This window comes from Rattus rattus, chromosome 9 (genome assembly GCF_011064425.1).
Source record: "Rattus rattus isolate New Zealand chromosome 9, Rrattus_CSIRO_v1, whole genome shotgun sequence".
Taxonomy (NCBI): Eukaryota; Metazoa; Chordata; class Mammalia; order Rodentia; family Muridae; genus Rattus; species Rattus rattus.
The window spans coordinates 33372278-33399565 of NC_046162.1; the positions used below are offsets into that span (position 1 = coordinate 33372278).

Here is a 27288-nt window from a genome sequence, read left to right on the forward strand (position 1 = left end):
GACTTTGCTGAATTAGAGTCCTGCCGAACGGCCTAAGATGATCTCAAATTTGTGGCCCGTCAGCCTCAGCTCCCCTAAGTGCTGGTAGTTACCATGTCCAACCACATTATACGGCTCATAAAGAACTACAAGTTCACAGGTTCCCAGCCCTGAGAAATGAGGAATGTTCAAGGAGCTGGTGATTTTAATTCCTCTGGTTAGACCGTGATTCGTGGTATGCAAGATGGACTGAGAACAGCCCCTTAACCAGACACACACGGTGAGTCCCGTTAGCACACCATGCCCATAATGAGGCACAACACTTTCATGTCAATTAAAAATAAACAGAACAAAACTGCAGTGTCAACATCCGAGGTAGATGGCTGATGAGTCACAGACTCCCAGCAGGGGAAGCCAGGACTGGGCTCCCAGAGGGACACCATTTGCCTCACCTGTAGTGTGTTCCAGGGAACAGGCACTGCTCCAGTTCCCTTGGGCCCTCCTTCATGCTTTCGGGGAATATCTACACCCCGAGTGGAAGGCCAGCTTCAGCCCCTCCGTGCTGGTAAGTCTGACACATACAGCTCCACCAGGGCTCTCCATGCACCCAGGCTGTGGAGCAGTCAGAGCCTCTGTGGGGTGAGAAGGAGGCCACGGCAGGTCCTGGCTAAGAATCCATCCTTTAATATCTACAAGATTGAGAGCACAGCCAGCTATGCTGTCCCACGGGCTTCGGAAGGGCAGGTGTCTTCTTAACTTCTCTTTTTATTCACTTTTTTTGTCGAACACCTGCCATCTGTGCTTTGGCAATTTCAGAGATGAAGTTAAAACCGGAGGACACAGATGTTCCGAGCTGTTTCCTTTCCCCTTGACATTTCCTCAACAAAGACTCTAGGAAGGGACACAGAGTCCAGGACACAGGACACTCTAGGAAGAGACACAGAGTCCAGGAGCTCCCCTCACAGCCTTGACCTTCATTAATTGTGTCAAGAGCAAAGGTGAACGCCATGAGTTTGATTGTGTACTTTTCCTATCTCCAAACAGCGGTGCCCCATGCTACCCTTCACGTGAAGCCATATGGGTCTGGTTTGTCTCAGAATTATTAAGACTTCGGAGTAGCTGAAAGGATGGTAACTCAGTCAGCTTGAGCTCCTGTAACAAAAATCCCCTAAGTCTGGGTAGCTTCATCATACGTCCCTCACAGTTTTGGAGAGTGGGAGGTTGGCATGGAGGCACTGGTTGAAGTATGGTGAATAGAGTTCAGAGATAGGACCGTCTGTGTTATTATATAGTGGGAGGGAAAGCCTGCTGGAGTTCTCTCTATGCAAGCACTATGCTGGTTCATGAGGTTTCCCCCCTGGTATCCAATGGCCTCCCCAAAGCCCTGTCACTGGCCGCTGGAGCTCTCCATGCTGCTGCTGAAGCAGGGATTCTCTCCGGAGACGTCTAAACTCATGAGGCACAGGGACTCTTGACTCTATCACAGAAAAGAATTTCAGGGCAAGTCAGTAGGAAGCACCGTTGGAGTTTACCAAGAAAATATATTAAAAAACAACATGTAAGGGGAGTGTATGTACCTTAGAGGAGGTGCCTGGGAGGCCAGCTAGTGGGTACTGAGATCTGAGCGTGTGACCATGTGTCCTCTACAAAAGCAGCAAGTGCTCTTGATTCCTAAGCACTCTCTCTAGACCTAAAATAGGTTTATAATACAGATCTAAGGAGGGAGGGAGGGAGATCTGTACATGACTTTGAGCAGCTGTTTTATGCCAACTTTTAAAGGAAGGGAGGATTATTCGTGAGTTAAGGCGGGGAGTTCCAGGAACAGGTCTGGATTTTTCCAGACTAGGGTTACTCCCCTCTTCTGTCCTCACATGGGCTTGTTTGTTGTAGCTTGGTGTCAGATGCATGATGGGAACAGGGCATTCTGCAAAGCTCGTGAGTCGTAGGACAGAGCAAAAGACAGTTGGCCTCATCAGATTGGCCGGGTTGTTTCCAGCTTGCCTGAGTTGGTCTTGTATGTGCTGTTGGAATGGCCTCGTGGTGTTTTTGTGTGTCGCAGCTCTGCGGTTGGTTGCATCAGACTTCAGCCACCCAGCAGTTGGCCTGTTTGTCTAATTATCTTGCCTCAGCCCCACCCATCCCAACCCATTGAGGTTCAGGCTTCTGCATGTGAACTGGGGAGTCCACAGTAGATACCAAGGGATGAGACCCTTGATCAGAGTCTCCACAGCCAGCCCTGTTCCTTGCGAGGGTCTCAGGGTCTCAGAAGGGTTCCGAGGCTGGATTTCTCGGTAGAGCTGGCACATGAAGTTTCCTTGTGGTTGGAACCATTGGGACGGATGTCCATCTTTTTCTGTCTCCCTCTTCTTAGAAATAAAGTAGTGATGATTGATCCTGAGCCTGGAGGGTGGGAAGATCCCAAGCCCAGGATAAAGAGGCAGTGTACAGAGGATTGTGGTTCCTTGGGTGAGTGTGTTCAGTATCCTGCAGGGGGCTGTGCAGTTGGAAGCCGGGGTGTGCATTGTCTCAAGGCTGAGCAGTCTCTCTTATGGCGCTGGAACCACATGGTAAGGGGGGTTTACACATACTGAACGAGCTGGAAACGCCGGGAAGCACGCGGACACCAAATTGTTTATTTCTGTCAAGGCTGACCGCCAGGTGCCTCTTATCCCCCGGCACTGATTGAACCACACCTCATCCGGTAAGGGGTAATGGGCAAAGACCTGCACAAGGCACTGAACGACACAGCCAATGAAGGGAGTTGGAAAGGCATCTGACTGGCTGGAATTCCAGCCATCTAGTGGGAACACAGGAGGGTGGGAATGAGACTTGAGCACCTCAGAGAAGGGATGAAGCCAGAGGAGAAGGTAATCTTTGTCTTGGCCAAGAGAAGGATGGTTGGACTTATGCTGCTCCAACATGGATTCCTAAAGTGAGCTCTGTGTAGGGTTCAACAGGTTCACCTGGGTAGGGCAACCCAGCAACAAACAGGACCAAACTGGTGAGGGTCAAAACTGGATTCTACCTTTGGCCCAGGAAGAGGTCTTCTTGTTCGCACTCCCATCTTCACGTCCGACTCTCCCCAGGCAAGATCTGGTGTGTAAGCCTCCCTCTGCCCTTTGCTAGTGGGGGTAGGATGGGAACGAAGCTCCAACGGCGGAGGCTGTCACAGTTGGCAGAATATGGGCACATGCAAAGGCACGTGGTCCCTCCATTTCATGTTCTCCAAGCTTCTAGCCTCCTCTTGGACAGGACTCAAGCTCGAAGGTCAGTCTGACCCGTGTTTTCCCCTCTGATGCTCAAAGTCCTGGTGACAGAGCATTGCGAGGAGGCGATGTGTAGTTCCCAGCATCCATGCTTTAGTGGAAGGGAATGGAATCCAGGTGCTGGGAGAATCGACACCGTAGATTCTACAGGAAAACAACTGCATGGACAATGAGTCAGGCCTTCAGAGCTTGAATAAGAGTCTGCCAGTGCCTTGCTTCACTTTCTGTTAGAGGTGGGATAATTTATTTAAAGAAAAAAAAGTTTATTTGCCCCGTGGTTCTAGAGTCTAGGAAGTTCAATCCAACATTGGTACCCAATGGGGACCTACCTGCTGTACCGTAACATGGTGAGTGGAGTCACATGGTGGGATAGAGGAACAGTGAGTGGAGTCACATGGTGGGATTGAGGAAGGATGCTAGCTCAGTAGTGTATCTCTTCTTAGAAGATCACTGATGCCATCATAGGCATCTCCCCACCTGGACCTGAAGTGCTCCTAACTATCCTGACAAAGGCCCCACCCCTAGACATCATCAACATACAGATTCAGGTACTAACCTCCCAATACTCCGACTTTGGAGGCTGCATTCGAACCACAGCATCTAGAATGGACAGCAGCTGGACACTCTGGGCAGAGCAAACCAGGTTTCCCAGCATGCATGGGAGTTTGGGTGGTGCAGGGACCCGGCAGTGTTTGAACAGGAGTTGAGTATGTCTTAGTACGTGGTCCAGGCAGGCAATGTGAAGAGGCAGGCCACTCAGGAGGCCACAGACAGAGTGGTTCAGCGGCTCTGGCAACCACTATGAGGCAAGGGCTAGTGGAGGCTCCAGCCTCTGTGGGGAGAGGTCAGAGGCAAGAGACCACATACTGAGGTCTGTACAGAAGCCTAACATCGTGGCAGACAGGAGAGGGCCTACACTTCAGGGAACCAGGGAGAAGATGTTGGACGTTACCAATTCCTTACATGTGTACATGTGACACCTGCTAGGACCGGGGAAGGGAAAGACACCAGGTTCCATGATAGACGTTCCTCTGCAGAAGTGAATGTGACATCTAAGGGCGACCACAGGCAGCTGGGTGGTATAGTCCAGGAGAGCATAGGGAACCTTAGTCGCTTGAAACGGAGACTCCTTCTAAACCTGAACCTTGGTTAGGAGGATGAGGCCATCCTCCTGTCTCTGCCCACCACAGTTCTGGAGTTACAAGCCCATGTGTGAGCATGCCTTGTCTTTTTGTGTGAGTTTGGGGCATTCAAACCCCATCCGTACACATAAGCACCAGGCCCTCTGTGCACGGATCCATCTCCCCTGTCCCGGCTATTGTTTCAAAGATCTGCTGGGATGTGTTCAGACATGAGAGCCTAGGGTAGTTTTGCACATTTCCATTCTCTAGGAAGTTAAAGATGTTGTTTTCTGTGACTTTAATTAGACCAATAAATAAAAGATTTTAAAGTATCAAGGATAGGAACAGTGGGGGTATTGTGAAACTTATAAGAAAGAAATACAAGCAGGCATCTAAGCTCAATCGTGGGAATTGCCAGTGAGTGGCTCTTTGCCATTTTGTAAGTAACGGATTGCACCAGAAGTGGCATCAAAGGCACAATAAGATAACCACCGTCTGCAGAGCGTGTAGGCTCCACACAGGCTCGCACGAGAACTGTTTTTCACGGTTCTCAGCAGTGCCCCAAGATGTCCTATTTTCCAAACCAAGAATTGAGGACTAATTCGAAAACAATTACAGTAACTTGCTTAAAGTGTCAGAATTCACTTGAGAGCCCCTTGAAAACCAGACTGGAACAACGCTTAAGCTCTACACTCGGGGAAATGCCCAGGGTTCTGATTTGGGATCAGAGATTTTTAGTGGCTGTGGACATCGGATCTCACTCTCTGCAGAAGGCAGATAATCGTGGCTAACTCACTGCTGCTGTGAGGATGAATTGGCTGAATACTGGCAACCTGCTTAAAACAATGCCCGAGACAATTTAAGAGAAACGTGACCCTTTATTAGGAAGCTCAAATGGTTGCCATGGTAGCAGCCAGGCCTGCTAAGTTGTGGTTATATAGGGGTTGATCCAATCTCTCACAGATAACACTTCCTTTCCCCGATGGAAGGCTGTTTCTTCATTTAACTACAGAGTAGAGTGTCATGGGGCCACACAAGCCCGGGACGAATGTAAAGCTAGCTGTCTTCCGGGGGCATCGATTCTATTTTTAAAAGATCCTTAGTGTTATGAGTCCTCTATCCCAAGTGTTTCAGATTGCAGATTTTTGTTTTTTCAGATAAGAGTTTTGCATTACGTGGGGGGCTGTCTCAGGGAAAAGACCAAGGTACACGCATGAAATTTATTTATGTTTTATGTATGCCTGTATCCATAGTCTGGGATATTTTATAAAGTATTTTAATGCCCTTGTGCTTAATAGATACATGTCATCAGAGGTCAGGCATGTAATTTCCTTCCTTCCTTCCTTCCTCTCCTTTCTGTCTGTCTTCTTTTAAGATTTCTTGTTTCCTTATTTAAGTTTGTGTCTGTGTGAGCGTATGCATCTGTGCCTGTGCTCAGAGGCAGGAGAGGACATTAGGTGTCCTCCTGTCTCATGCTCTATCTGTTCCTTTGAGCCAGAGTCTCCCCTGTACCGAGGGCTCCATTAGACACCACCTATTCTTATGCCCTTACCCACTTTACGCTTAAAACGTCTAGCGTATCCATCCAATTTCACAAATTTGGGTTGCTTCTCTCCCCCTCTTCCTTCCCCCCTCTCCATCTCCCACTTCCTCCCCATCTCCCTCCCCATCTCCCTCCCCACTCCTCTCTCTCTCCCTCCACCTCCCCTCCCCTTCTTCCTCCTCTCCCACCCTTCCTCCCTCCCTCTGTAGAATATTAAGACTTACTCTTACTCTGCATCCCAGGCTAGTCTAAAATTCAATATGTAGCCCTGACTAACCTTGAGCTCCTAGCAATCATCCAATCGGCCTCCCATGTGGTAATCCCTAGGATTACCAGGACTATCATGCTAGACTAAAAAGTAGGTTTCCTGTTGTTTGTTTGACTGTTTGCTTTGTGGTGCTGCAGTTGAGCTCAGGTCCTTAGAAATGTTAGGTGTCCGCCTTACAACTGAGCCACATCCCAGCACTGAGATGTTTTACCGATTAAGAGCACTTGCTGTTCTAACAGAAGACCTGAGTTCATTCTCAACACCAAATCAAGCTTATAGTGCCCTGTGTCCAGCTTCAGGGGACATGATACCCTCCTCTGGTCTACAGGAACATCTGCATATAATATATATACATATATATATATGTACATATATATATGTGTGTGTGTGTGTGTGTGTGTGTGTGCATATACTCAGAAGTGCCTAACCAGGCTGGATTACTTTCTTTCATGGAGATGCCCCCATTGTATTATAAAATGAAATAATGTCAATCAAGTACACAAATGGTGGGCCTTTAATTTTTTTTTTAATTTTATTTGTATGTGTGCTTTGTCTAAAGAAGGTGTCAGGTCCCCTGAGACTGAAATTACAGACAGTTGTGAACCTCTGTGTGGCTGCTGGGACTTGAACTTGTCCCCTGGAAGAGCAGCTAGTGCTCTTAGCTGTGAGCCTTCAATGCATCCCCAGAGCGGGCATTTTTAAAGTAGTGTATGGGTAAAGGAATGTGCAGAGACTCCGACACCCAGCCGTGTGTGTGGCACCGGTCAAGCCCACATCTCCTGTGTCTTAGTTAGGGTTTTACCGCTGTGAACAGACAACATGGCCAAGGCAACTCTTATAAAGGACAACATTTAATTGGGGCTGGCTTACAGTTTGAGAGATTCAGTACACTATCAGGATGAGGGCTTTAAAGCCCACAATCACACACCTACTCCACAAGACCACACCTCCTAAGGGCGTCACGCCCTAGGCCAAGCATATACAAATTATCACCCTTGGGCAGTTGGAGGTTTCAGAAATGGAAGCTGAGGTTGATATTATTAGGCCCCTGTTTTCCTCCAAGGCTCATCCTGTGAGCCTACACACCCACTCTTCCTGGGCCATGATGTGTAGTTGATGTTTATTTGAAGCCAGCATTCCCACTGTGCAGGGCCAAGAGTGTGCAAATCCATGGCTGGAAGACCAACACGTGCTTTTCTCTGCAGAACCCACAGAAATAGCTCAGCCTCAGAGGTCACTGGGTCCGAAATGGCGAGGCCATCTGCCTACATTGCTGTCCTGCATCCCTTGCCTGCAATGCTCATCCATTCACCCTATTGCTCTGTCCACTTGCCCGGCTCAGTATACCTACACTGCTGCTTGCCCACTCTTCCCACCTACAGTCCCCACCCACTATCATGCCCCCCAGTCACTCCTCCAGCCTGCCCTGTTCCTCAGCACACCCCAATCCTCTACCCCACCCATTGGGCTCTGCTCTCCCCACAGGGAGCTCCTCTCTCGCTAAACCACTTAGTCCTATGATAGATTTCCTCTGGCAAGCCTGGCTCATCGATCCTGACTCTCAGGGATTTGATTACAGTGTTTTCGAACAAAGTCAAAAGTAGATTCCACGAGAGGGCTACAGTTAAGTAATTATGGTGCTTTGGTGCTGCGTGCCAACATCCAGGACGAAGCCGGTAAGGACGTCAAGAGTAAAAGGTCAGAAGATGAAATTAGAAAAAATGAGAAGGCGTTATCAAGGGACGCCTGGTGTAGACTGGCACAGACTCCCAGCCGACCTAGAACTCTGAGCGAGGGAATCGTAGAAACGAGCTATTTCACGCTTAATCACAGGTTCCCATAAAGTACTTAAGAAATGAGGAGGGAACTGAACTTGGACAATTAGCGTAATTAAACATTCATGGTTCCTGCTGCCCATTTCCTGCCTGGGGATATCTTTGGAGCAGAAGCATGGCTTTCTTCTTGGAGGTGACTTCAAGAGCAGCTTGGCAGAAGGTGGACTGCTATGGGGCTGAACCTCAGAGCCCTGAGTTGGGACAGGACCCTAGAGAGAGTTGTGCTGGTGGCCACCCAGGTTAGCAGGGAGACTGACGCTGACCTGGTTGTCATAGAGATGGGTGAGGGTTCTGGTGTGGCTGACCCATTCCCACATGAACTGAGGTCTTTGGGTGTCAGCACCTCTCCGTTGATTCTCTTAGGGAGACATGGTGGGAGCCCTTGCCTTTATCCAGCTTTTCATGGGCCCTAAATACTGACTCTGGGGCCACTGCTGGGACCATTATGTCTGCTTTAGACAGGGGGAAACGGAGGCTCATGGCTGGGAGGGTGGTGGCTTTCATGTCACAGAGTTGGGAGGCAGTCATGCTGGGATCAGAGCCCAGGTTACCTGTTGACACGTCTCCTCTTACTGCTCAAGAGTGAGTGGGAACACCGGGGACCCCAATTTATCCTAAGTCAACTGACGCTATTTCTGTCCAGACTTCAAGATCCTTCCTCTAAGGGGCCCGAGCTTTCTAATAAGATGCTGTAGATGTCAAGTGCAGTGATGAGAGTGAAGACACCATCTGAGGCAGGGTACTCTGTGGAGGCTGCTGTGTGAATGGTTAGGAACGGGGCTGACTGAGTGATGGTGTCTGCTAGGCATGGTTGACTGGAACAAGTCTAGCATGTGCCCAGGTTAAGAGCATCTCCAGGGGTTGGGGATTTAGCTCAGTGGTAGAGCGCTTGCCTAGGAAGCGCAAGGCCCTGGGTTCGGTCCCCAGCTCCGAAAAAAAGAACCAAAAAAAAAAAAAAGAGCATCTCCAGATCCCAGACTTTACTGTTTGGTCAAAAGAGATAGCAGAGAGACACAAAGCAAGGCTGAGGGTCATCGGGCATCTACACTGAACCCTGGGAGGAGGGAAAGGAAACAGAGGTGATGGTCAGGGTTGTGGTAAGCATGCCTCATCTCACATGCTGGCTGGGAGGATGGAAACCTGGCTGGGGTCTAGACAGGTTGCTGAGTGAATGAATCGATACCAGCTCTCTGGTCACCTGGCACAAGCCTGCTTGAAGTTGCTTTGATGGTCTTTTCTTATTCACCTCAGTCAGCAGCTTCGCATCCGGGTGTCCTCCCTACATCACACAGGCCCCCAGGGTTTCAGACTTTCATTCTGTTCCTGAGCACGCTGTGGACATATGTCTGTCCAGTGAATATGCCCACAAAAGCCTTAGGATCTACAGACCTCCAAACATCCTCCTCTTCCTCCCACACTGCTCCAGTGAGCTCCTCAGGCACAGGAAAGGGCTTCCCAGGGCAACCAGCCACACCTGGTGTGTTCTCTCTCTCCCTCTCTCTCTCTCTCTCTCTCCCACAGGCTCTGTCTCAGCTCTGTGGGTTTGTCTACTGGTGGCACATGAGCTGTCTCCTCCCCCATCCAGTTAGAATCAGGGCTGTTCTGAAGAATACCACATCCCCTCACATCTGCAGCCTGCTCAGAATCTCCGGTCTCTCCCCATCAGTCTCTCTCCACATCCTGAAGGCCTCCTTCCCACAGCGTGGCCTTTCTCTGGCCTCCTTTCCTGGTTTCCTCTGTGGCCAGTCTCACCCTCCTCACCACATAGGGTTGCTCCCAACACTTTTACTCTTTTAGGGCCTATGTTACGGATCCCTTTTTACTCAGCCAGGCAAGCCTGAGGAAGGTTAGCCAGAGAGCACCTTAGCCCTCAGCTTACTTCTCTCTGACCCTCCCCTCCCCCAGTGGAGTACCAGTCTCTCTCCTGAGGTCTGATAAAACATTCTCGAGCCAAATTTGAGTCACTGTGGCCCAGGAACATGGAGCTAGGTCACCCCACTTTCCGTGTTCCAACAGGGAAACAGTTTTTGTAGCAACAGAACAAGGCATTTTAAAAACACACTGGTGGAGACCTGAGGTGGACACTACAGCAGACTGGGGAATCTCCACCATAGCACCTTTAGCTCTTCCGTTAGCAAATAGGGTTTTGTGAAGTGAATGCTTTCCAAAGGTTCTTATCTGTTTATTAAGATGTTAGGTTTGACACCAAGGTAGGCAAGGGATGTCTCTTTAGAGGGCTAAAGATAGCCAGAGAGAAGTTACAACTGGGCTACCAGTCAGCAGTGGCCCAAACTCTTCATAGTCATTAACATTGTATTAGTCAATGTATGCAGACGGCTTCTTTCCAGGAACTCTCATTTATGTGGCTAATTAACTCTGAGGTCCTCCAATATCTGAGAGAACACAGTCTGATCCACACTGGCCTACTGGTGGCCCCTGTCTACCCATCAGCAGCAGCAGACCCTTCAGTCTCTCGAATTCTGCCTTCTTGCCCACGCTCAGAAGCAGAACTAGGAGTGGGTACCAGACCATCACCATCCCAGCTCTCTAGAGCTGCCCCTGGCTGTCCTGGTGTCTCCCCCTGAGTTTCCAAGATCCAGCGCTGGTCTGCCAGCCCTCTCTTGGGTGAGGCTTAGGCCTGGCCACCACCGAATTGAAAGTTACATATTTTTTTTTTTACATATTTAAGTAATGTGACTTTGGATGAACCCCTGCCCATGTGCAGGATCAAACCAAGACCCCATAAGGGAGAAGAAGTCTGGTGTTCCTTAGGGGGTTGCTGCTGTGCCCAAAACCAAAGTGTTTACTGGTTACCTGAGAAGCATTCTGTAATAACTCTTATCTGCCCTGTGCTGTCCTCCAGGATGGGAGAGAAATGAGCGTAAAGTAGGAGGGTGTGGGCTATGGCCCCGGAAGCACCTGCTCACGTGAGGGACAGTGGGGTGAGCTTGCTGTGGTGTATGAGAGCATAGCCATTCTCTGGGGTCTCTAAGCAAGCAAGGGATGATGCTCAGGAAACAGAGACCTGGGGGACTAGCTTTGTCAAGCAGTGCTCTGCTTCTGTGCCATTTAAATTTCATGCCAGTGTTTAAAATTAGAGACAGAGGGGCAGGGAGATGGCTCTGTGGGTAAGGTGCCTGCCCATGAGGATCTGAGTTCGGATTCCCAGATCCACATAAAGTCTAGGCACAGTGGCTCCTGCCTGTAACCCCATTCTGGGATTGTGGGACTGAGACAGGAGAATCCTGGGGGATTCTTGGATACCGATCTAGCAAGATGAGGAGCTCTGGGTTCAGTGAGAGACCCCGCCTCAAAAACTAGGGTGAGGAGGAGCAATAAAGGAGAACACCTGCCATGGGCAAGCATACCGGGACACGTGTAAACATACAAAAACACACATGCACGCATGTGCACCCATACACCTCAGTAAAATATCTTTTCAAAAAATCAGAGGGATTGGTGGGTGTGGTGACTCAAACCTGGAATGCCGACAGTTGAGGGCTAGAGACAAGTTCCAACCTTGACTACACAGGAGTTCAAGGCCAGCCAGACTACATGAAACCTTGGAGCGGGGAGGGGAAGGAAGGGCAAAGGGAAGGGGAGGGGAGGGGAGGGGGAGGGGAGGGAAAGAATCAGAGACACTAGCATAATCTCAGGCTTTCAATCTCCTGGCAAAAAGAAGGCCTGTCAGTCACTGCCGTCCCAGTTGGCTGAGGCAGCCTGCCCCAGAACACATACGCTCTCATATCCCCTGGCCCAGAGGCCACGCTCCCCACATGGCTTTTCCTATGGGAGCAAAATATTTTTCAGGAACAAAAAAACAAAAGATAAGCCAAGAGGAGTGCCTGTTGTAAGGAAGGGAGAAGAGTGTATTCCTTTCTGGAAATGCAGAGGGTAGGCGCGAGATGTACACAGTGTCCGGCTCGGTGAGAGACTTTTAGAAGCACGGTCACTCTCCTGCTGCCGCAGAATCCAGGCATCCGGCTTCTCAGGGACTCCCGTGGTCTGGGAGCATGAGTGAGGGCTGCTCTTGGCTTGGGGCCTGGGGCCAATGGCCTGGGGCCCTGTGGGCTATCAGTGTGTTGGGAGCCATGGCAACCCCCCTCACAAGGAAGGGAGGATGGGTCAGTGACAACAGCACCCACTGTAAAGCCACAGTGAGACAGAGTCCACCCTTGCTAAGTCTCACAGCCACCTCTCCTGCAAAGGATGATCAGGGAAGAGACACGCAGCTCTTTCCAATGCGGGCAACCGGCTGCCGCTTCAAGAGAGATGAACCCTGCAGAGGCTTCCATTCCCACAGCGTCTTCCCCCCTCCAACCTCTGCTCAGATGCAACGTTTGGATAACTGTAGTTTTCCATCGAGCCGACAGGTCTCATTGACTCAGTTTCTTTATTTTTCACCAGGAGAAGGGTCAGAGGTTGCTTAAGTTCTTGAGGAATTCATCTCAAGGAGCTGTGTGTGTGTGTGTGTGTGTGTGTGTGTGTGTGTGTGTGTGTGTGTGTGTGTGTGCATGTATGTGAGGGAATATCATACATGTTCAAGTGTGTGGATGTACATAGGCAAGTGTGTACATGTGTGGGCTAAAATGAGTGTGTTATTGTGTATGTCTGTGTGTGACGGTATGTAGCCAATGAATGACTGGATGTGTATGTGTGAGTAGGGATGTGTGAGTAGTATGTGTGGAGATATGACTGATTCTCTGTGAGTGGGTGTATGAAACTGCCTGTGACTAACAGCATGTCAATTGCATGTGAGCGTGAGTGTGGGTTGATGTGTAGCGGTCACGTGACAGTGACTGGAAGACTGTGACACTACACAGGGTCAGTAGTGGAAGTTACAGGAATACTTGGGAAGTGAGCAAAGCAGTGAGATAAAAGCCGGGGTTTGGGGATGCTATGGTGGCTTGTCCAGCCAGGGCCTGACCAGGTAGATAGGAACTGCCCTAAACACAAGGCCAGTCCTGGAAGGAACAGGTTTCCCACACAGCAAGTGGTGGCTAAGTCTCGGGCTGTGGGGTGGATGCTCCCTGCTCCAGGGTGGGGGTAGGAGACAGCAGGCGTGGAGGTGTGCCGCTGAGTCCTGTAAGGTCTCTGGTGCTTTAGTGAAAGTCAGAACGGGTGCCCTGCCTTGTGCCCCACATCCCCCACTCCCACCCCATACCCAGGCCCCTTACTCACCTGCTTCGTCTCCTAGTAACCTGGCCTGCTGCTCCCTGGCTTGGCCACATCAGCTTTTAAACAGAAAAAGGAAATGTGTGATCACGATTTGGGGAGACTTGCCTAGCTGTGCCTGGCCTCTGCAGCCTTGGGCTGAAAAGGTGGACTTGGGTGACCGCTCTCTGCACCCCATTCCCCCGGATTCTCAGGGCAGGGCTGGATCTGGACTTGCAGCATTTGTGCCCCCTGTACCTCCCACTCCCTCCCTGTGTGTTAGGAAAAGCCCTTCCAGGCTACCATGCCGATCAGATTCACTGGTCTCAGCTCTGGCTCCAATTTCTGATTTCCTTCCTTCTCTCAACAGGGGTATCAAATTAAGCTTGGTCAACACTGTGAGCTGACAGCAGGCTCGGTGCTGCCAGCAACACGGCTGCTCCTCCAGGGTTTGCAGGAGTAGGGGAGCCCCTGCTTGCCTCCTCCACCACAACCCAGGTGGGAGGCCTCATGAGAGAAGGGCTGGTGGGACCGACAAAGGTGTGGAAAAGCTTCCACCCTCGGGTCCTCAGGTACCAAATACACACAGGAAGACAAATGGGGTGAATTCAAAACCTATGGGACTGAGTGACCTGGGGAAAGGTCTTCAGATATACCTCAGGGACCTCGAGTGCTAGCAGCCTGTCTGCAATAGAAACTCACCTGTGGGAGAGGCAGGCTCTGGGGAGGATGCTCAAAGCCAGGCTCAAATGTCTGCTGCCTCTGGAAGACAGGGCCAGAAGAGAGGCCACAAGGACAGAAGGAAGGCCTTGGCCCTACAGGGAGCTTGCTACAAGACATGGTTTGGAAAGAGACTGTGGTGCCTGGCACTCTCTGGGAGAGGGGGTGGAACGCTACTCCTTTATTGTCTTGGGCTGAGCAGGATGTGGGAGGGGGCCAGGAGAGTGGCGAGATGCCTGTGGTCTCCATGTAGGGCTCCTCAGGGCAGACCCAAGGAGCCTGGCTGCTACCCACACTGCCACCCATCCCCCATCATTCCAGGAGGCACTGGGACCTGGGAGCGTTCCCTGTGTCTCCTGGACTGTCAATCAAGAGGACATATCCAGGGGGAAGGGATGCTCTGCTCTTGTGGTCAGCATAGGGGAGAGGAGGAGGGCACTGCCTAAGCCTTCCTTGGGCAGGTCAGGGACAGAGAGGGACATGAGGCATGGTGAGCAGCTGATCCTTCTCTCCCCTCAGAAGTCCTAACGTGCCTCAGGTTTGCCTAGTGGGAGACCTTTGGGATTTCCCAGTGTGTCTTAGGTTTTTATTGCTGTCATGGGACACCATGACCACAGCATTTAACTGAGGCTGGCTTACAGTTTCAGAGGTTTCGTTTATTATCATCATGGCTGCTTACCCTTGTTTTCACTCTGGCTAAAGTAAGGTGACTGTTTGTGCCTCTGGGTCACTGCAATTTGGTTCTGAAACAATGTCCAAACCAAAGTCAGAGGCGCTGACGCCTGCAGCTGCCTGTCGTCCACTGGGTCCAAAGACAGATGCTGCCTCAGAGTGGCCTGTCAGTCTCTGAGGTCAGTACCCCAGGCTGCTGCTGGAGTCAGACAGGGACGCCCTGCACTGCTGGGCCCCTGCGGTATCTGCTAAGCTTGTTTCTACGTCTGTCCGACAGGAGTCCTGTTCACACCTACAGGGCAGCTGTGAACAGCAAACACAAAAGCATGAGTTTTCACAAGACACGTGTAAAGCCCCCCGTCTTGCTGTTTTCAGTTACTAATAACGCTCTGGCCCCTGGGTTGAGGAACACAGCCGCCTGTGGCCTGCTTGTTGGCAGAGTTGGGGCAGGGCATCACATGGCCAGAGATGGGGGACCTTCAAGAGGCCAGACCAACATGGCGTTTGGAGCAGCCTCCCTTTGTAAATCCATGTGTGACCTGTGTGGGTGAATCCATTCATGAGGTGGAGCCCTGATCACACTGAGAAGGACCCTCAGCCCCACCTCTTAGTGACTCCGAACGGGGTCTAAGTCGCAGCACAAGCTTTGGATGGAGTGAATCACATCAGAGCCGCACCCCGTGTGCCCAACATGGACTGTGCTTTCGGCCCATACTCCCACTGTTCCTTCCATGGGTGGTCGTCTTTCAATGCCATGCTTTGGCCGAGGTTTGTGAGGAGTTAGCACCCACCCTGTGGTACCACCTCTAAATCCCAGCAGCAGCCAGGGAGAGCCACGCCAGCCAGTTCCTCTGTTTGCCTGGACTCGGACAGGAGCAGGAGGGGAAGAGAGGGGCAGGGGAGTGAGGAACAGGCTGAGGAGGGAGACCCACTGGCTGTCTGGCGTTTGAGACCTCCTGCCTATGTTGGCCTCCAGCTCCTGCCAAATGACATATAGGACCAAGCCTGCATGACATGGGGTCGGAGGTCAGCCGGCAGGCAGAGAGGACTTAGGTCCACAGTTGGCTTCTGTATCAAGTCCTGCTAGAGTTCCAAGCCAAGGCCATGGCAGAGAGACTGAGGCTGGAATAGGGAAGGTTTCAGAGACTCCAGAAGGAGAAAGGAGCTAGCTTTGTGGACTGAGGAGAGGTAGGCCATGGAATGGGGCTGGACAAAAGGTGTCATGGATAGAGGTACAGAAGGAGATGAGGAAGGCAGTCAGTCCTCAGGGTATCCAGGACATGTCGACTATGAGGTGCCTCAGGGCCTTGTGGGGCAGTATCCAGGAAGTTGCTCAATGTCCATATTGGGGTCTCCAGTGTGGGCACTGGGTTGGACACCAGAAACATTCATCCTGAGCCACCCTTCCACAGGCTGTGTGTGACAGAAGCCTGGAGGTTGGGGCTAGAGCCATGCAGGGCTCTGTGACATTGGTTGACCCCACTTACTGGTTTCCTGACCCCCCCCCCATTCTAGATGAGATACAAAGGATCTAGATGAGATCTGAGGAATCTCTGTGGGGACCTGTGGGGGTCTGTGTTTTGTTCTTTAGTTCCTGGTAAATATTTTAATTGGGTCGTCTCCCAGTCTCCCCATTGGCTGCTTTGTACTAGGAGACACTGAAAAGAAAACCCAGGGTCACTCTCAGTGCACTGCCCAGCAGATAGACAGTTTGGTGTCCCCTAGGCCAAGGCTGGTCCCAGGACACTCATTTAGATGAGACCCATTCAGGATAGGGCTTTGCTGGCCTCTCAGCACCAAGCCTCCCTAGCCCTTGGGGGCCCTAGGAACCTGGTTGCTGAAGGGGTGCAGAGGCTTCTCGGAAGATAGTACAAAGAGAATGGGTGGGTAAGGAGGGTCCTGCCCAGCCCAGTTGTGCTTGGTGGCAAGGTGAGACAAGGGTGTTTGGGCACCTCAGGTGAGGTCTGGGGACGCTAGGCCACCCATCACTGCTGTAAATAAAACTTGAGAGATGATACGAGGACTGGGTATCCAGCACAGAGGTCTTCACACTTCTACAGAGACACTGTAGCACCATGTCCCTAGGGCATGTATTTAGTGGGGGTGGCCCACTTTTTAGGCCACAGACCTTAAATACTTAACAGGTTTTCTCCTCACCCCACACCGGGCTCCTTGAGAAAACAAGAGGTGAAAAAGAAGCCTAGAGCAGAGAGACTGTCACACCTCAATAATCTTAGGGTGCTTTGACCAGAGAGTATCCAGCTGAGGTCAGTGCACATGATAGTGTCTGCGTGGGGTCACGCCGGGATGCTCATGGTGGCAAGAGACAGAAAGCCAAGTGAGTCGATTCAAACAACGGGAAAGTGGGCGAGTGAGGGATGTACTAGCCGTCCCACCAGCTGTCTGGGTCCATTTTCTACAGCTATAACAAATGCCTGAAGGTACATTTCTTTATAAAGAAAGATGACTTGTCTCACAGCTCTCCTCTCAGGTGACCCTGTCTGTGTGGGCCCTCTCACAGTCAAGCGATCACAAAGGAGATTTCTGGCAGGCAGGGTCCCTGGGGGTCAGTTAGCCAGTGGGACTCAGGGGCACGCTTTACACTTTCATCACAACTTATTCTCATGGGAACTAAATCTGAGTGAGTGGCTTTGTCTCCTGTAAGGGTTATGGCCCCAGTAACAAACACCTCCACAGTCGGCTAAAGTCCCATCAACTCCAGATAACCACACAGGGACAAAGCTTACACCACATGGTGGTACACCTTTAGGGGTTGCTCTCAGACCTTACCCCAGTCTTATCACTATCGTAGTTTCATTTCCTGTCACCATGATAGTATACCCGAAAAATGCAAGGTAAAGGAGAACGAGCTCATTTGCCTCACAAACCCATGTCCCAGTCCATCACTGCAGAGAAGGCAAAGCAGCAGGAACTGAAGCACCTGGTCATGTCTACAGTCAAGAGCAGAGAGCAATGACTGAACGAATGCATGCATGCTAGTGCTCAGATCACTTTATCCGCTCTCATACAATACAGGATTCCCTGCCTGGGGAATGGTGCCACCCACAGTGGGCAGGTCTTCCCATTAATCAAGATAAGCCCCTAAAGACATGTCCACAGGCTAACCTAATTTAGATAATCCATCCCTTCCCAAGTTGGCAATTAAAACCCGTACTGGAGAACAGACAGAAAAAAGCCACCCTTGCACATTGTGATAACGTCCCATATACAACAGTGATGTTCTCGGAGCTCACTGCCCTGGCTGGACACATGGACACTTCAGAAGCTGGGGGTTTCAGAATAAAGCTTGGTTGGAGTTGGCTTTCCTGTAGGTTTGGTGATGACAGTGACTGATCAAAACAAAATCAATGATAGGTACCCAGTACAAAGGAACTCACTATGCTACCCTGGTCTCTGTAGCTCTGAGAAGGCAAAAGCACACACAGAGACGCCAGGAGACTCCATGTTCCCCACTAAGGAGTATCCAGTGCCCTAGGAAAACATCTAAGGACCTACCCTAGGCAGGGAGGCAAAGAAGTTTCCTTCCTCTTCTCCTGAGCCTCTTTTTGGCCCTGAAAAGGCCTTGGAAGATGCCTGGGACCCCCAGGTACCCTGGAAATGGACAGTATCCCAGCCCCCACCTCTGAAAGCCCTGCGACTGAAGCTGTCCCAGTGCCCCTCCTGCTCCCCTTCACACCCCAAGTCATGAAAACGACACAGAATGAGCTGCATCTGTTGGAGTTGCAGAAATTAATTCAGGTTCGGTAATAAAGTTATAAAGACTGGGCTGGAATAACCATAATGAGCTCCTTTTAATAAAACTCGCCAGTGGGACTCTGTGCTGATGGCCCCCGTGGGGCTGAGCCTGCTCTCTGCTTCCAGAGCTTCCAAAGAACCTGCCTGCTGCCAAACAGGGCCTCTCACCGCGCCCTGATTATGCATCTAGGTAAACATATTTTATCTTAATGACCGTCTTTGGGGGAATCTGCAGCCACAGAGTGATTATGTCTTCAAAGTTAACGACCAGAAGACTGACCTTCCTGCAGATGACCTCGCCCAGATCGGATCAACGGTGTATGTTCTGTGAGACTGCAGCTGCCAGGATTTAAGGCCTGACCATAAGCCCCTGCAAATCCCCAGCAAGAAGAGCTGGGGTAGGCTGGGGAGATACCACGGTTTAAAAAGTACTTACCTGCAAGCATGAGAGCTGAGTTCCAGGCCCCAGAACATGGCATAAAAAGCCAAGCACAGTTAAGCATACACCTGCACTCCCAGGGTTCCTGTGGGTAAGGACAGCAGAGATAGGAGACTCCCTGGAAGCTCATGGGCTAACCTGGGGTAAGCAGGCGTGACTGCCTTCTGCAACGAGGTCTAAAACCTGAGATTGTCCTCTGACCTCTACATGTGCACCGTGGCAAGCCTCCCTCTCCCTTTTCTAAGCAGTGTATGAGTAGTTCCTGCTCTTCCTGAGCCCTAGGGAGGGGAGAAATTTGTCCTAATTTGCGTGGATGATGCTTTGGCCCAGCACCATAGTCTGGCTCCTCTGTCTGTGCACAAAGCGCCTTAGCAAGCCGTGCTTTCAGCCATTCCCCTCGCTTAGCTAATGGGAATCTGTGACATCCCAATGGCTCACAAGCAAGTGACAGTGAAGGCTGGGACCAGACAAGAGCACTGGGAGCTCAAAGCCAATCTGTTCTTAAACTATAGAAGAGTGTTTTCTTCTAGCATTTCCATAACTTCATTCTGATCATACCAGATTGTATTGGTCAGTTTTGTCTTATAACAAAATGCTGGTGGCAGCTAATCTTATAAAACCAAAGCTCATAGTTTTGATACCTCAGGGACATGGCACTGGTGTGGCTTAGCGCCTCTCTCTCTCTCTCTCTCTCTCTCTCTCTCTCTCTCTCTCTCTCTCTCTCTCTCTCTCTCTTGCACACACACACACACACACACACACACACACACACACAGAGAGACAGAGACAGAGAGACAGAGACAGAGAGAGACAGGACGGCTCTGTGAAAGCAGAGGTCTTGGTGACAACAGTCTATCTTTAGGGTCTTGTTGCTGCAGGATGGTCAACGCCTGACACTGCATGCTGTCAGCTGGGGCTCACGTTCCATCGTCTTCCCCTGTCACTTCTGTGTTGAGTCTCCTGTTTCCTGTGCCTTGTATCTTACACTTCACTGGGTACATCTTTTGTTTGGATGGACCATCTCCTTCAGTAGCTTTTTCAGAAGAAAACATCTCAGCAGGTAAATGTTCTGGAAACTTGCATGTCTGGAGATTTTTGTATCCCAGTGTCATGTTTTGTTGAGCATTTGGGTATAAGATTGAAGTTGAACACTTTCCCATCAGAATTCCAATGCTTTCTTGCTTCGCTGTTTTTCTTCTTCTAACGCTGCTTCCATGATGTCTGAGCTGCTCTGAGCCCATCCCTCTGTTTATTTCTTCTGTCACCCGAGGATTCCCGCTTGTCCTCTATGGAAGCTTGCAGACTCTTCCGTCTGAATTTTGTAATCATTTGATCTGTTTATTCTCCCCACTGGGTACTAGATGAATCCTTTCAATGTGGAAACACCCTCCAGCTAGGGGAGTTTTCTAGAATGATTAGTATCCTCTCGTCTGGTTTTCCGTGCTCTTTACAAAGCTTCTGATATCCGGATGGTACACGGATGATCAAGACCTCTCGTTTACTATTGTTTTCAGATCCAGGTAGACTAGCTGCTTCCCTTTGTAGGAAAGCTCTCAGTGTAGCTTTCCAGTCCTTTCACTCAGTCTGTGATGTCTTCCTTTTGTTTTGTTTTGTTCTCGTCCTGCTCTTTCTTAAACTATGTAACATCTCCTCTCAGCGTGCAAAGGATACAATACAAGCACAGGCTTCCCTCCCAGCTCCCCACAGAGTTCTCGTCTTTCCTCTGTTGAAAATCACTCCAGATCTGTAGAAAGAAACTGGCATGAACTCACCCCTTCACTGGGCTTCATAGGCTCAGGTCCACAGGGAGCCATGAAGAGCTGCAGTGGGCGAGCATTCAGAGACATAAATAGCGACAGAAGGGGAAAACACTTTCCCTTCCAGTGCCCGAAAAGAGCTCCATTAGAAAAGGTGGCTCCCATCTAGAGTGTGGTGGTTCCGGAAGGAAAGAGCCTTCAGTCCCAGGGGACAACATGACTTCCTGAGTTTTATAAATATTTGGGGTGGGTGGGCAAACTCCTTATCACATGACCTATGCTGTCCAGGAGTCACACAGCAAAAAGGCACTAAATAATAGTAAACTTATAACTAAGTGTTGTCCTTGGGCTGGAGCCAGAGGGACTGGGCTTGCTCATAACTGCAGGGCCACGAGACTGGACTCTCTGGAAGAGGGGCGAGGTCCTTGTAGATTTATCTGCTCTGTCCAAGGAGAGAGCTGCATGCCCTTTGGCTCCTCAGAATGCTCCCTCAGGCTCGTTCTAGTATAGGGAATGTCTGGCCACCAGCGTCAAGTGAAGTAGGCTTTCACTGAATCTTCCTGTTTCCAGAATGCCACCCTCACCCTTAACCACACCAAGCGCTTGCATCCCAGAGACCTTTTACACATTTTCAAGGAAGGCTCCAGACCAATGCCAGTCCAGCAGAGGGCACAGGCCATGGGAGGAGACTGTCATTGCCTTCAACTCATCTGCTCCCCGCCCCACTTCTGGATGGTGCTTGACATATCACCGTCAGTGCTTCAGGGGAGACTGTGGCAAAGACTAGAAGAATCCTGGCTCTCCTCCATAACAGCATGGGGCTCAACTTGAATATATCAAGTTTATTACCTCGCTTCCCAGCCAATGTTCGATATTGTTTCTCTTCTGCGCATCCCAGGCTTACAGCTTTGAGTTTTTAAAATAAAAGTCCCTGACTGACACTTTCCAGACAGATGGGTTCCAGAAAGGAGTTAATGTTCAAGCCTTTTTTCACCCAGATGTCGGGGTGTGTCCTTGGACATTTTATTCAGTATCTCTCACGATATCAGCATACTCTATTAAGAGTAAATGTGATTTTATAATAAATACTCTTGATTTGAAGGAGCACATTTTTGTTTATCTTTTTCACACATGTTATCTTCTAAGATGATTCCAGAACAAGCAAGTTCTGGAATTCGTGTTAGAGTTTAATGATTCTTTTGAGACCGTGTTATACTTAATAGATTAATTTGGATGAGGATAACTTCCAATCCAACATTGTTTCATTTTTTCCCTCTATTTATTATGGACTCCTTTAAAAATTATTTTAGAGAGTTAAAGCATAGTCCCTTTTGCTTGTCTTTACACCTTCATCATCCCCCACTCTACCCCTTGACATTATGGTGGTTGTGCACTTTGGTTAACAGGCTTCCCTTCCCCAATGCAATGTTTAGCTGGTTGTTGTTTTGGACAAGTAGGCTATTGACCACTGTGCGGTCATTTCATGTAAGATTGGATGTGTCTGTTCCTTGTGGGTTGGGAAACACTTTCCCATAGAGGCATCTAGACTTCCCCTTGGCCATCTTTTTCTAGCTTCTTCTGGTTATCTTTATTCAGATTCTGTACTCAAGCCAACTGTTGGATTTATACCTTCTACTTAGTCTATGCTTTTTAGAACTAAAGGTCTTAAGGCTTACTTTTTACTGTAATTCCCAACTTTTGTTTCAATGTTAGTCATCATAGACATGGTTTTTGTTGGTGTGTGTGTGTGTGTGTGTGTGTGTGTGTGTGTGTCTTAGCGTCTTCCACAAATGCATGAAAAAGGCATGTCTTATTTTTTTGGTGGTTTGAACAGTAGATCGATCGTCTTATGAATTCAAACCCTTTATGCCCATCCCTAGTGTTTCCTCTAACTCATGTGTTGTTTTCTGGAATAGGTGTTCACACCTAACTGGCCTTCGCTTTCTCCTTCCACCCACTTGGTGTGCTGATGAGAGCCCTGGGCTTTCTCGCGCATCTTCTGCAGGCCCTGTTTGCCTCGGCAGCCCTTCCTCCTCGAATACCTCTGGTTTTATTGTATCTCACGAATGACATTAAGACGCCTCATTTCTTTTTGTTGCCAATTACATGATGCACGTGTAATTTCTCAGCCCCATTTGTTTTAAGCTGCCTGGCCCTTCTTCTCTTGGTTTGTCCTCATGCAGGTAGTTTATAGAGCACTCTCGGTCCAGTTCACACTTCAACGCCTGTCCCTACATTCTCCTCCTGCTCCCACCCACCAATATTATCTCTCTGTCCCTTCATGCAACTGCCTCATCTTCTAGAGCAGCTGTCCTTCTGCATCTCTTCCATAACTCCAAGCCCTCCCAGCCCAGGGTTCCTATGGGGCATTGGGAAAGGTAAGGCCTCCCCATGGCCGCTATCTTTGAGGGGTCTTCATCCAAGGGTGGAGAAACAGTGAGTGCCACTGTGAATCCATAAAAGATGTCAGAGCTACTCACAATTGTCACTCCTGCTGGAGGGATGGGAAGGGAAGGGGATGCTGTCTTGAGGAGGTGTTGAGGGAGGAGTATAACTTTAACTTTTCCAAGGTCTACTTTTAATGATGGTTTTTAAACACTAATCTCCCTTGTAGCCCACCACCCACCAGAGGTAGTGGAAGAGAAAGGATATGGGGGAGGTGGACCTATTTAGAAAGGTTCTTTGGAGTAACTCCTGTCTGTATTACCTGGAAATCGGCTGTTCAGTTCACAGGAATCAGCAGTGGCAGCTCGATCCGCTTGCCAACACTCTACGAGTATATCAGCAGACCAGCCTGGGCTCAGGTCCTAGCTCCCCTTCTCTGTCAACGTGGCTTGTTGAACTCAACCTTTCTTCTCTTTTATCGATCCGTGTTGATTATCCTAATCCATTTTGGGCTACTATCACAACATGCCTGACACTGGGTTATTTATTGAGGAAAGGTACTTATTTTGCTCACCATTCTGAGGAATGAAAAGTTCAAACAACATTCTGGCACTAGCACCCCCTGGTGGTGTCACAACATATCAAATGGTATCATGTAGAGCACATTCAGAGGAAGAGATTGCTGGACAAGAGAGTAAGCCAAAATGAGGGTCCGGGTTCCCTCTTTTGTAACAACTGGTCCCCAGGGGGATAACCTGGTCCCAAGAGCCCTGCCCCACTTCCATCCAAAGCCACTGGATCTTTAATGAGCCTGGAGCCCATGTGACATGGTTATTACCTTCCTACAGGCTTCATGTCTTGAAATTCTGCCATCCCAATAACTCTATGTTGGGGACCTTGCTTCCAGCTCCTGAGGCCTTTCAGGGACAAGCCAGAAGGGAACGATAACAAAGAGCCCCTCCTCTTAGTGAGAACGGAACAGAGTTCCATCACTGTGAAGGGCTGTGAACACGTCTTTGTCGTAGCGGTCACTCTGCAGATGCCTGAAGGCACAGCCCCAGTCCTTTCTCTGTACAGAGCTTATGGAGGTGGGCTTGCCCACCATCACCCACCTATCCCCCTGGGTGCCTCTGCCTCAGTCTTGCCTAGGTAGGAACCGGGATCCCCCACTCCTGTCCTCTCCCCAAGTCTCTCGATCTGCTCTCAGCATCTTTCCTTTGCCCTGTAGACATTCTCACACCAGGACTCTTGGATGTGGTTTCTGCTGTGTCATCTTTAGCAAAGCAAAGAGAGCTCCAGATGCCATCTCGAAGGGTCCCCAAGCAAGGAAGTGCCAGGAACCAAGTATCTTTTGTTTACTCATCCAGTGATTAGACACACGGGAGAGGGGAGGGTCAGCCAACCAGGCATGGCTGCTGCTGGGGCCCCTGTCTTCCCTCTAACATCTGTCAACACCCTCCTCCTCAGAGGACCAGTGACGACCTCCCCCTCCCCCGCACTCCCTCTGTGTGTGTGTGTGTGTGTGTGTGTGCACTCGTGCGTGTGTGTTTTGCTGGGAGAGGGAGTTACCTTAGCGGAAAAACTACAGACCGCAGTATCCTCCTGCCTCATCAGGGGATTGACTGCATTGACAGTTTATCACCCTGCCCGCATTAGTAATGAAGGGTGGGACATGAGGTCATGTGAACTATGGGCTGGGGACCAAGTGGAATAAAGGTCATTAGGTCAGGCTGGCACCTAGTATGGTTGGGTAGGCCCTGAAAGCCAGAGATGTAGTCACTGGGAAGTTGGTCTAGGACTTTTCGGGAACTTACTGCTGGCCAGAGCGCCCTGGGAAAAACAGGCATATCAGGACCAGAGTTTAGCTTGTGTTAAGGTCATAACCATGGTGAGGAAAACAAGGGTGGTCTTCATGACTGATGAGGTGGAATATCTGCCTGACTGCCAACTCCCATTAGGACACAGAAAGGCAGGAGGCAAGGTTCATGTGGTCCCAGGCCTGGGGGCAGCAGACCCTACTGCTGTGCGCCGAGCTAGCTGGAGCACCTGAAGCTTTAAGGAGTCAAATTGTTTGGAGCTGACCCATTTACCTGACCCCAGGTTTGGGGACCCCTTTACCAAAGGCTGGGTCTTGGAGAAGGTGTTCTAAAATATAATGCCCAGGAGGGTCACCCTCCCCCCTTTTTTAAAAGATTTATTTATTTAATTATACACTATTGCTATCTTCAGACACACCAGAAGGGGGCATCTGATCCAATTACAGAGGGTTGCGAGCCTCCAAGTGGTTGCTGGGATTTGAACTCAGGAACCTCTGGAAGAGCAGTCAGTGCTCTTAACCACTGAGCCATCTCTCCAGCCCAAGGTCACCCCTTTGATAGCTAATCTTGGCTGTTCCTCATACACTGGGAAAAGAGACTTACAGATGAAGAATTGCCTCCATCAGATTGGCCCACAGACCTGTGGAACTGCTGATGGATGGAGAAGAGCCCCACCCACCCCTAGGCTGTATAAAGACACAAGCTGAACAGAAGCAGGAAGCAAGCCAGTAAGCAGAGATCCTTCATGGTCGCCACCTCAGCTCCTCCTGCCAGGTTGTTTTCAGTCAGTGTTTTATCATAGAAACAGGAGAGCAAACTGGGGACCCTCTCCCCCCCCCCAAAAAAAAAATCACTGAGATGAGAATAAGGTTAGCAACAATAATTAGCATGCCGGAGAGGTGAAATTGGCATTTCCAAAAGATCTTTATAAAGCCTCGTTGCTTTGGATAGGCCTGAAGCGCGTGCTTTGGCTAAACAACTATGCCAGCTTGGCGGTTCAGCTTCAAGATATGCATCAGGCCAGCTCCGGCCTCATGGTGACTTTAGTGCCCTCTACGGGAGATGCATGGAAAAGTCACTGTGTGCTGCCTTGGGGATTATGTCAGAAGGGTACCCTCTGAGACCTTTAAAGCCCAAGAAGTCATCAGGTCAGCAGGTGGCCTGGTGGTCTGGGCCCCAACATGCCCCCTCTCAGTACACCTAGGTGACCCAAGGATGGCCCCATCTCTAAATTTCTCAAGAGAAACTAGGTGTTCTCAATGATTTCCAATGTGAAATCTTCCACATTTCAAATGCTGTCAACCAAATTAGGTATTTTTAAAAAGTGCCTTGGGGCCCCAAGGAGTACCCCCTTCAGTCTGTTGTTCCCCTGGGGCTGCCTTTGTGTGACCCTGAGCAAGATGAGGGCAGAAGGTGGTGTCTAGCTCCTTCCCCAGGGGAGGACTTTTTCTGTGGAAATTACCATCTTCCTTGCTTTCCAAGGTGGCTCTGAAGGTGAGCTGTCCCTGTGCGCTGAAAATGCAAAGAAATAAATGCATGAGAATAGATCAGCAATCCCTCAAGCCCTGTGTCAGGTTGAAGTCCCAGGCGGCTCCTCTGGAAGCATCAGGATGGCCCTGAATCATCTCCAGGCGGCCAAGTGGAGCAACACTCAGCTCTGCTCCCTGCAGGGCTGGCCTGTTCGTTCCCCACGTCTAGAGTAGCCCTGAACAGGACCTTTCCATGTTTGTGCATGCGTGCATGTGGGTTCATTGCATGCACTTGTGAGCATATGGCTATGTACTACAGATGTGTAGTTGTGTGTTTTAACTTAATTATGTCTGTGCCAGCATGGTGTGTGTGTGTGTGTGTGTGTGTATTTATACACATACATACATACATATATATACTTATATATACACACATGCATGTTTATATAAATATGTTATAGGTAGTGGTATGTAATATACATATATATGAATATACATGTTTATATACATATGTTATAGGTAGTGTGTGTATACAGATTTATATACGTATGCTACAGGTAGTGTGTATACAGTTTATATATATGTTATAGGTAGTGTGTGTATGTGTGTGCATCTGTGTGTATGTGCGCGTGTGCATGCGCGCGTGTGTGTATGTTACACTGTCAGTTTGCCATGTTAAAGGTAAGCTGCAGTGCACGAAGCATCTGTCTGGCTGTCCCACACACAAGGGTTTATTATCTATAAAATGGAGCCATTTGTACTGAAGGTGCCCACTATGTGACTGAGTGGAGAGATTTGCTGGGTTGCAGGGAATAGGACCATATGCCAAGCTGCCTCGTAACTTCACAAGTGGCTACCCTCAGATGTTTGGTCTCGCCAGTGGGAATCAAGGCAAACAGCTAGAAGGAGTGGGCGTGGCATCCTGGGCTCTGGTCCCGATGGTGCTGCCATCTTTACCCTCAGCTGAGATCCCTCAGGCTCTACTTCTGAGCATGATCGGTGTGTAGCTAAGTACTGGCCATGTGGGGGCAGGCAGGAAGTTCCCCCGACCAGGGCAGACTGAAGGAGGTGTCCTGAGAGGGATGTATGTGGGTCCCTGAGCAATTT

General features: G+C 49.8%; 1 protein-coding gene across 1 annotated transcript in view; it reads left to right on the forward strand.

Annotated features, from left to right (window-relative positions):
• The window catches only part of Adamts2 (ADAM metallopeptidase with thrombospondin type 1 motif 2), a 200688-nt gene that overhangs the window by 111183 nt on the left and 62217 nt on the right, over positions 1-27288 (forward strand). The gene's annotated exons all lie outside the window — the stretch shown is intronic.